Source organism: Triticum aestivum, chromosome 7B (genome assembly GCF_018294505.1).
Source record: "Triticum aestivum cultivar Chinese Spring chromosome 7B, IWGSC CS RefSeq v2.1, whole genome shotgun sequence".
Lineage (NCBI taxonomy): Eukaryota > Viridiplantae > Streptophyta > Magnoliopsida > Poales > Poaceae > Triticum > Triticum aestivum.
The window spans coordinates 195,645,820-195,656,262 of record NC_057813.1 but is presented as its reverse complement, the minus strand read 5'-3'; the positions used below and the strand labels follow the sequence as shown (position 1 = coordinate 195,656,262).

The following is a 10,443-nucleotide window of genomic DNA, read 5'->3' as shown; positions in this document are numbered from 1 at the left end:
TACATAATTAGAGGAATTTACACTTTATTATGACGCGTTGCTCACAAGCGCGGGCTCCGGGGACATAACGGGTAGAATCCATTAACATACAAATATGATCGCGGTTGGTAATTTGATCTGGACTCTATCTCGGAAACTAGTGGAAAGGAATCTTATATCTGTATAAGAGGTGGACTCTTTGGAAAGACAATATAAGAAGGTCCCTACCCCCTAGCCTCAGGGATGCGAATTGTGAGCGGCACCACGGATAAGCGCAGAGGATATAGGGAGTAGACCACAAATTTATTTTCAACATTGGCATCAGCGCAAGGTTCGGTCGCGCTCTAACCCTAGTCCCAGTCCGCCGTCGTGGTGGCCGTCGATCCCATTGATTCCGCTGCATACTCGCCTTCATCAGGTGGATCCGTCCTGCTATGCTAGACGCCGCGTCGCACGCTTGCAGTCGGCCCGTGTGCACTTGGATCTGCTCTATGATTCTACTGATTTTCTATACTACGTGCACCTCTGCTGCATTGTTTTGATCTGTCCGATCGAGTACAACATCTGCCCGCTGAAATTTGATTAGCGAGCGTGGTTATTTTATCTACAAGCACATGGATCGGGGCAGACTATAGTACAAAATTATCTGGAAAAGCAACGAGTACTGGTCTTTTTGCTAGATCGGTTTTCTCGATATGAGGTCTGATGGATTTAAGTACTACTAGCAACTCACGTTGATCAAGGAGGAAGACTACAGGTAAATTACTATTCACTTGGCTAAGTAATTCTGCTGTCAAACATCAAGCACTTGGATCGCCGAAGGACCAGAGGAATTTCTTGATGTCCCGAATTTTTAGGCGCGTCTTCGCTCAACTCTACGCGTCATGACTTATCAGATTTGTCAGATAATGATGTCAGTGATGAGGAATTAATATATATTTTTGCATACGGATGTACACGTCAAAGTCTACTCCAGTTTTCGCCGCATCGCCAAATTCTACTGATTGATCGGTGACACTTTTCTTCCGGTGACACTAAACAATTTTTTTCTGGGTTATTTAGAATCAATAGATTGGATGGATTTATTATCACGGTTTGGAAATTTGGAAATTATAGTAGTATTTCCCTACGAACAACATTGATTATTGGTTAAAACAAACAGGAACAGGCCAAATTAAAATGTTATCTTTGAAGAAAAGGAAAGATATATTGAAGTATATTGGACTTGGACATGGATATCAAATGGCTTTGCGTACTTATGCCAGGATCATTTTTTTGAGGGGGTGCTGTGAAAATCTTAGTGAACAAATTGCATGGAAAATTAGTGCAATCTGGAACGTATTTTTTGCGACATCTGTCAGGAAATACGTATTGCTGGCTATATATTGGTTATTTTTAACTCTGTGCCCAATTGACTAAAATAATTGAATTTCCAATTTAACTTCGTTTCATACGTGATATGGGATGTTGTTTGCTCTATGGAGGACGGAAGAAACTCACCGAGGGAAGGATATGACCAAATATTATTGGTTGCACCTCAGAGAGGAAGATATAATATTTTATCAATGCAATTGGCAAAGAGGAAGGTATGTCTATAATTTGTCAGCATGGAATTTTGCATTTACCACTATTTTTTTTTTCAAAATAGTTGTGTTGCGCATTCTGGTTATATATATCAAATATTAGTAGCAAGGTTTTACTTCCATGCAAACAATTTCAAGAAAAATGCTAAAGTTAATAAACTTGGAATTGGAATTATGCCCTCAAACTCCGTTGTGGAGGAAAATAGTTACTATGAATACGTTGTTATACCAACTTTGCATAAAAGGAATTCATTGAAGTGTCTTTTGTTGAGCATCACTTGTTTATGGAGGAAGATAGGGGGCACTCCAAGGACAAGGAAATCTGACCTTCATTTGTCACTACTTTATTGGCATGCAACAATTTCAATGGAAAATTGATGTAGTTTGCATTTTAAATTATGCCATGAAACTCCGTTGTGGAGTAAAAATATTATTGTTATAGGACACTCTGTGCAACTCAGTGAGAACGGATTTGCTTTATTGATATATCTTGGTATCTATTGATTATGACATACTGTTTGGAAAAGGAAGAGTGAAAATATTGCTCAATGGTTAAACTTGTGCATTATGGATTTTCACACAATGATCTATCTTTCTTGATGTCCATTGGAAGTTGGAAACCAAAATTATTTTTATATTTGGCGAAGATAACTCCATATGGAGGAATATCGACAATGGGAACACATGCTTGGAATCTTATTATCTACGTCATCAATGACTTGGTCACATATCTTGGAACTGGATCAAGAGGCTTATTGATTCCGGAATTTTAAACTTTAGTGGGAGGACTGGAACATGTGAAGCATATATGATTTTTTAGTACACCTTGTTTATTAAGGTGGAAGGAGATGAAAGGGCTTCACATCGTTTTTTCGACATGCTTATGATATTTCTTTGGACATCCCCACTAGAGGTCAGATTATGTATTTCATCTCACTCTTCGATGATTACACTTTTATATGGTTATGCTTGTATTTTATTATACAAGTCGGAAGGTTTTATTGTGCTGGTCACATGTTATACTGAAGTGGAAAATCAGTTGATTAAATAATATCATAGTTTTAACCACTGATGGTGGGGGAATTACACTTCAGGAATATATCGTTTGTATGTAAAGCGCAGGGAACTGTTCACCATTGTAATATACCGTACACTCCACAATTGAATGGAGGAATTGACTATCTTGTATACTCCCTTGTTTCTTTGGAAGGAAGCATTGCATACTGTCATTTGTTGATATCATTATCCATCTAGAACAGTCACTTGACTGGAAGGAAATCTTCCATTTTGGCATGAAATTCTTAGTTATTACAAAGCGCGCACCAGGAATTTTTCATGGTTATTATAGTGGATCAAAGGTTGTTTCCTTAGTTATCTGGAAAAGGAATACTGGTGGAAAGTAGGAATACAATCATTTTTATGATCAAGGGTGGAATTATTGACAATCATAGTGGAATATAATCTTGACCCCAAGGAATGACACTCCCAATATGACATGCTTAGGATAAGTGGGAGGAATTAACTTGGAATGTAATATCTACATAATTGTTATGTGATTTTGGGGCAAGTCACTCTAAATACTAGAGGAAAACTCCTAAGAAGGCTTGAATTTTTCATCAATGTCAACTATGAGTGGAAGAAATGCGGGAAGGAATAAAACTCAATGAGGAAATATATAGTTTGGAAGTTATTATCATACCAAACAACCGCAAAGCCCATTATTTGTAAGCGTTTTTTTGTAAGGAAATTTGGCTCATTGGAATATTATAATATCACTCTTGCTATTCAGTTCTTTACACAAAAGGAACATATACTTTGTGGAAACTCTCTCTCCTGGAATTTTGGGAAAGAGGAACTAAAGACATGGTTTGCTAATTGAGTATATTAATGTATGGTCTTATAACAAGCTTCACATCAATGGAATAGCAAGTCATATGGCTTTCTAAATGAAGCAAGGCGGTCATCTACAAATGTAAGTGTAAAATAGTTTACATTATTATTGTATACATTAAAATTCTTTGGTTGTTTGTGCATTCATAAGTCACATTGATGGAAGTGTAAGCTTGGTCATTTTCTAACTTTCATATGAAAGGAATTTGCGGATCTTCCAATGTTTCGGGAGTGGAAATACATAGAAAATATTTTGAAGTGTTTCTCTATGGAAAATTGCAGATATGTTCAAAATACCTTTTATAAAGGGAATCATACTCATTGAGGAATTACATTTGAACTCCTGAGGGAAAGTGGATAATAAATGGTATTGGAATTCGTATGTATCTTCATTATATTATCATACCTTAGCTACCGGAATTTATGCCGCATTCAAGCAGTGGAAGGAAATAAGACGAGCAGCTGAGGGAATCTCACACATCATTTAAGATTGTGGAAAGTGCACCACAACGTGTCACTTGTTTTGAAATTTATATTAAAGGTAAACACATTGAGGAAACTATTACTCTATCTACAAGATGAGAAATAAGTCCAGGTACGCATATTCATTTTTTTGTAGTACTAAAATGGCGCAGGTTCACTGACCGAAGTAAGGAATTTCTTTCAACATATGGTTAATTATGGAACTTCATTTACTGACTGGATTTGATATTTATGTGGTTTTGAAAATTTATTCAACATGGTTATCTTATACTTGACTCGATGTGGAATTAATCATATTATTATACATGTGATGGAAAATAATTGATGCGGAATTTCACTTGAGGAAAGAAAATACTCAAGGTGCCTATAGAGGTGGAATTACACTCGAGGAAATAATACTCGAGGCGCCAAGAACAGTTATGCTGGAATAATTAGGCGGAAACTAAAGGTCTCTGGTGATCTTAAGCATCACAACAAGGAAACATACTGAGGGAAGGTATCACTATATATTTCTTTGGATTTTCAACGTAGTGTTAATCTGGTTACTGACCCCTTGACTAAGCCTATTAGTCATGAGGTATTTGGTTTTTATGGCTACGGGTTTACGAATATTTGAATGATCGTTTTGGACAAGTGGGAGATGTTGGAATTATGTGTCCTGCAACTATATTCAAATTGCTTGGAATTGTTAATATTCGGAATACCTCATTATGGAACTGTACATGTATTTATACATGGAATTGATTTACATGTTTAGCATGGAATTGTTACTTGCTGGAATGTACTTAAGTAATATATGCTTAAGGAAGCTGGTCGATTATCAATGAAATATAATATACTATTTATATTGGAATGACTACCCGGGCACACTGATGATTGAAAGGAGCTAGATCATATAGTTAGATTATAGCTCTAATGTTGATCTACATAATTAGAGGAATTTACACTTTATTATGATGCGTTGCTCACAAGCGCGTGCTCCGGGGACATAACGGGTAGAATCCGTTAACAGACAAATATGATCGTGGTTGGTAATTTGATCTGGACTCTATCCCGGAAACTAGTGGAAACGACTAGGAATCTTATATCTGTATAAAAGGTGGACTCTTTGGAATGACAGTATAAGAAGGTCCCTACCCCCTAGCCTCAGGAATGCGAATTGTGAGCGGCACCAGGATAAGCGCAGAGGATATAGGGGGTAGACCACAAATTTATTTTCAACAGACACCTGCACTGCATTGCCGTTGTTGCGGCAAAGAAGCAGGTTGGCTTTGATACACCACACCAGGGATGTATTACAGACAGCCTAGCTCATCCAATGCTACTTACCCTGAATACGTGTTAATTACAGACGCAAAAACCGTCTCAGCCTGTTTCAGGTAAAGCTTTTTCGTCACATACCAAAACCGTTTCAGAGATTGGAAAAGGACACAGCCCGCGTTTTAGAGAGTGGAAAAGGACACAGCCCGGCGTCATAAACCGACGATCCTTCCTTACCACGCAAGAGAAAATGCGGTGCACAAAATGTAAAGAGGAAAAGGCACGTCGATGTGGAGCCAGGCCGGTCGATCGAATCGATTTGCGGTGGCAGAGCGTGATCTAGCAAGATAGCATGCGCGCGCATGCAATGGGTGCTCACGCTATCCCGGGTTGCCAATTTGGAGGAGTTTGTAAGAGCATCTTCAACACTGGTCCGTAAATTCTCTTCCGCATCCGTCGGCGGACACAGATGCTGGAGCCGGTTATCCAATGCTCAAGCGGGGTTTCAAGTAATCGGATGAAATTCATGCAAACCGACTACTTTTCATATAAACTAGATCATGATTGGCGCGCGTTGCTGCGTCCATCTATTTTTCCAATAGGATGTTAGTGAATTTTACAAATATATATAGGAAGGACTAAATTGCGATAGAACTTCAAAACCATCATGTAAGGCAAACCAAATATTTATCTTTTCAAGTAACTGTCATTTTCTATAATTTGATTGTCATATTGGCCATCCTTTGAGTTTCATGTCTACTAAGATTTTTGTAGCATTTCATAAATTGGATCATAAATCTACAACCCCGCATTTTATGACCACCAATGTGCCAAAAGATTATTGTAACAGGAAAGTGAAGCCAAATGGAAAGTTATAGTTAGTAGAGCCTTATATATTTGTATAGGGAAAAACAGTGGAAGTAATACTTATATAGAACCAATATGCAACCATGGCCTTTCTGTTCACATTAATACATGAAAATTTAGTAGTATAAATAATAAGGCAAAGACATCGCTAAATACTACTCCCTCCGATCCAAAATACGTGTTGCAATTTTGAACTAAGGTTAGTTTATCCTTAGTTCAAATCTGACACTTATTCTGGATTGGAAGGAGTATTAAGTGAGTCGTGTGGCTGCACTTGTTCATGTACATTACAAACTTAACTATTTAAAAATTAAGCAAGTACGAGTGTACATTATTCTTAGTTCTTACCAAGTAAAAGCTACAAAATCTATGACAACTTTCGTTGGTTCAGCGCATGTACAGAAATCACCAGCTCTTAAGGTCGAACACCATCTAATGAACAGTAAGATGAACATATGTGAGGACTAAACTGGACTAAATGAATGATGCAAAATAAACGGTAGTATTATGACAAATCTGTACACATCCAGATAAAATGCAGCAATGCCCTATGCTCATGACAGACCGCTGTAATAGGTTCCAAATAACAAAAGCATATTAAGTAGGATTACTCATTCGGCAAGAATCCCAAGAACATTTCTCCTGGTTTCACGTTCAAAATCTGAGAAACGGTAGAAATGGTAATTAAAAACAGTGCATGTATCAAGTCAATATGCAAAGTGTAGCCCTCAGATCAAGGGTGTCAATGACACACTCTTCCAACTTAAAAAAATATAGACTGTCAATGACTTGCAAAAATGTGCCTTCTGTTGAATTTTTTCAGTATGCATCCTTCATAATGGCCAATAGAATAGAATAATAATACATTTTTTATCAGGGTCAAAAACCTCTGAATTGGTAAGGCATGGCATTTTGAGGAGCTGTTGATAAGAAAAATATAACACTTCAGCTCAGAATGGCTTACCACGGTCATCTTTTTCTTCCTTCCAGGTAGTCTTTCAAGTACCTTGTCAACTTTCATCGCCATCGTCCTTGCAACTGAATGTGGTGTATATCGTGATCTTATACATTACAAGGAAGCTACAAAATTATAGTACTGCAGGATCTCCACCGAGGGAGATTTTCCTAACATATATAACTAAATAGTGCACCTGAATAACTATGAACAAATTTTGGTGTTGATGGCCCTGAAAAGAAATATTTGACAATCAAATTCACAAGTTTTAGTTTATGGAGTGACAAGCTCTAAAAAGATTGGCTAGCAGTACGAAAGTGTATCTTAACTCAAAACTGAACATTATATTGTGAAAACCATGCTAGCTTAAGAGATTATTTTTCTAATATATATATATATATATATATATATATATATATATATATATATATATATAAGCATCAAGCACTGCATGTTTGGTGCTCACAAAATGATCATGTGGCCTACAATTCGAAACATGATAGCACAACATTAGATTATCCTTCCATCTGACACATTGTTTCAATCTATATGAAAGGCTTTGAGAACCAATCAAGTTAAAACGAGGTGTTTCAATCTTTTTCATATAAGCACCAATCTAATAAATAGCTGTGGGAACTAATCTATAGTAATTTGTTTTGGATATATCATAAATGAAAATACATACAGGACAGAGGAGTCATGCGTGCTCCTCCTTCCCTCCTGCTTGCTCCTCCCCACACATCTAGGGAGAGACATGGTGGATAGCGTGGATGTAGGGTGGAAGCGCGAAGACCGCCTTGGATAGTAGCATGCCTAAGACACTGCTTGAACCAGCCTAATCTGACAAGCTGCGATGAGCAGCGGTGCTCACGGTCATGCAAGGTGTCCTATTCCTCTAGGATGAGATTGGGAGAGCCCTAATGCCTGCGTGATATAAGAAGCAATAAATCACGGCTGTCAAGTCTCTGATTTCTCTCAGTTTCTGTAGTCGGATCATCTGGTGCTCATCCTCTGATCTCCTCTTCCCCCAAAATAGAGATCAGATCAAGTAAGTGAATCCATCAAAAATAGGGGATGTACAGAAGGGGTAGAGAAACTGACCTGTAGAGGATGGACGGAACAGATTCCAAGCGGCACATCTTCTTCCCTGCAACGATACAAAAATCAAACACGACATGGAAGGTGAAACTGGGCTTCCAACTCGAGGATTAATAATTTAAGGGTTCAAGGATGGTTATTTGCACCTGGGTTCGCGAGGTTCGCAGGAGCGTCGCCGCTGCGGAGCGGGCCAGCGGCTTCTCCTTCTCGTGCCCGTCTTTCTCCGGCGATTGCTGGCACCGGGCGTCCTCAGTCAAACTTAACTCTTGGTGATGGCGGCAAGGTAGGGGATGGTATTGAAGGGGAAATAAACCTGGGCCGGTGATCTCTCTGCCTCGGGGTCTGCTGGCGGGAGCGGTGATCGGGTCGAGGTGGACATGGATGGGGGCAACGACAAGGGAGGATTTTGCGGTTGCGGCTAGGTTATGATGGCTCGGATCGATCCACAGAAATTGCGGCCATCCTCCTACTCCTCTCTGTATCCGTGGCGGTTGGACTGGATGGATGAATTAGAGCTGGAATGGGCCGACCGATGGCCCAGTGTACCAGAAGCCTTGGTTTCGGCCCCTGGAGTAGCAGCCCACAGGACAGCCGGGCCGGATTTCGCACAGTATGCGGGATAGAACGTTTTTCGCACGAAATCTAACGGCCAGAGATGCCCAGATCACGAAAACGGACGGCCGGAAACCCAAATCGCTGTGAGGGCTCGCTTTAGGTGCGGTTATACTGTCCTTAATTAGACGAAATCATTGAATTTTAACAACTTTTTAACTAAACCTTACTCCGAAGTCTAAACCCAATATAAATGATCGTTGGCACCTATTCACCATGTCCGGCCGTGAGCCTCGCAAAGTGAAGCTCCGGCTGTTGCCTTCGCCTTCTCTAGTTCCACCTTGGTGGTCTCTAGCTGTGTATCCGCAGCCTGAGCGGCTAATGGACTGACGATGTTGAGCCCGCCAAGCTTGACTTCAATGGGAGGGGAAGAGCGGTGGACTTCTTGGGACCCGAGCGGCAACGACCTTTCATGCACTACTCTTCCTCGCTGTCGGCGGCGCCCAAGGACGTGCCGGCTTTGTGGTCATAGCGGTGGGGCGTGGCCTTGGCAGAGCTGGCGATGTCCCTCTCGTCGTCGCTCTTACCGAACACCTCATCCGCCGCCTCGTCCATATCCTTGTAGGCAGTCTGTAATTTCGCCTTATGAAGGTGGTACAGCCAATAGTGGCGGTGGATGTCACATGCGGAACAGTAGGAGTTGAGCAGCACCTCCTACTCTGCCACGTCCATGTCCGACGCGATGGCCGTGCCGGCGCCGAGTTGCTCCTTTGCGCGTCGGTGCTCGTCAAGGAGACGAGGTTGTAGGCCTGGTCAGCCTGCATCTGCCGGAACTTGGCCTCCCACTGCTCCTGCACCATGTCCGTGTAGTGGGCACGAGCCTCACTGATTGTGATGCCGACATGCACCAGTGAGAAGGGTGGCGTCGGCTTATCCTCGGTTGCGTCCTTCATTAGGACATCGTCGACCTCTATCTGCCTACCAACCGGCAGCAATGTCGGCCATCTCCTTCTGCTCGGATGAGAGGTTGTCCCAGATGGCTTTGAAGCGCGAGGAGGCCATGGCGGGCGTGGTGCGGAAAGGAGAAAGGGGTCGGAGGAGGATGACTGCGGCTATGGCTGGGGCTGAAGTTTATATAGCTAGCGGATGGCAATGGGCTGCGACGGTGTGGTTATTGGTCGGCGACAGATGAACGAATGGGTGACACCAGAGAAGGTTCCTCGGCAACAACATATCATTAATGTAGAGCGACGGACCGCTGGGGTGTCGTTTGAACATGGAGCGGTCACGTGCATCGGAAAGCGGTGCGGTCTCTCGATCGGCGCGTTGTTTCAATGCCGACAACAATGAGGTTGCTTTCAGTCTGGCCGGACATGAATGCGGCACTGATGCTCTGGAGTGGCGCTGACCATTTCGGGCGGAAATCATGCACGGGCGACGGAGGGCGTTAATGGTGGGCCAGGGCAGTTAGAAACAGACGTGACAGCTGTCTGAACGCCCGCAAAGACCCCTAGTTTGTATTCAGTTTTGAGAAAAAGTGCATCCGAATCACCGAACAGATTGATAAAGAACCGCGTTGGATGACAAAACACGTCCGGTCCATACGGTTCAGACAGTTGCGGGTGGTTTGAGAGTCGATGTTGAAGACTCCCTAACGACGCATATACAGACGGAAAGTACGAAGGCGCATCCTAAGAAAAACAACTTCTTCATTCTTTTATTAAATTCTTCTTTTTTATATTTGTGTAAATATTCATGAAAAATATAAGTATGTGC

General features: G+C 41.4%; 1 long non-coding RNA gene across 1 annotated transcript; it reads right to left on the bottom strand.

Moving 5' to 3' along the window:
- Positions 1–5,842: 5,842 nt before the first annotated feature.
- On the bottom strand, positions 5,843–8,572 carry LOC123159350 (uncharacterized). The gene is made up of 3 exons (XR_006479648.1): positions 8,262–8,572; positions 7,703–8,164; positions 5,843–7,249 (listed from the first exon to the last, which is right to left on the bottom strand). It is a non-coding gene; the product is annotated as an uncharacterized lncRNA (long non-coding RNA).
- Between the last annotated feature and the right edge of the window lie 1,871 nt (positions 8,573–10,443).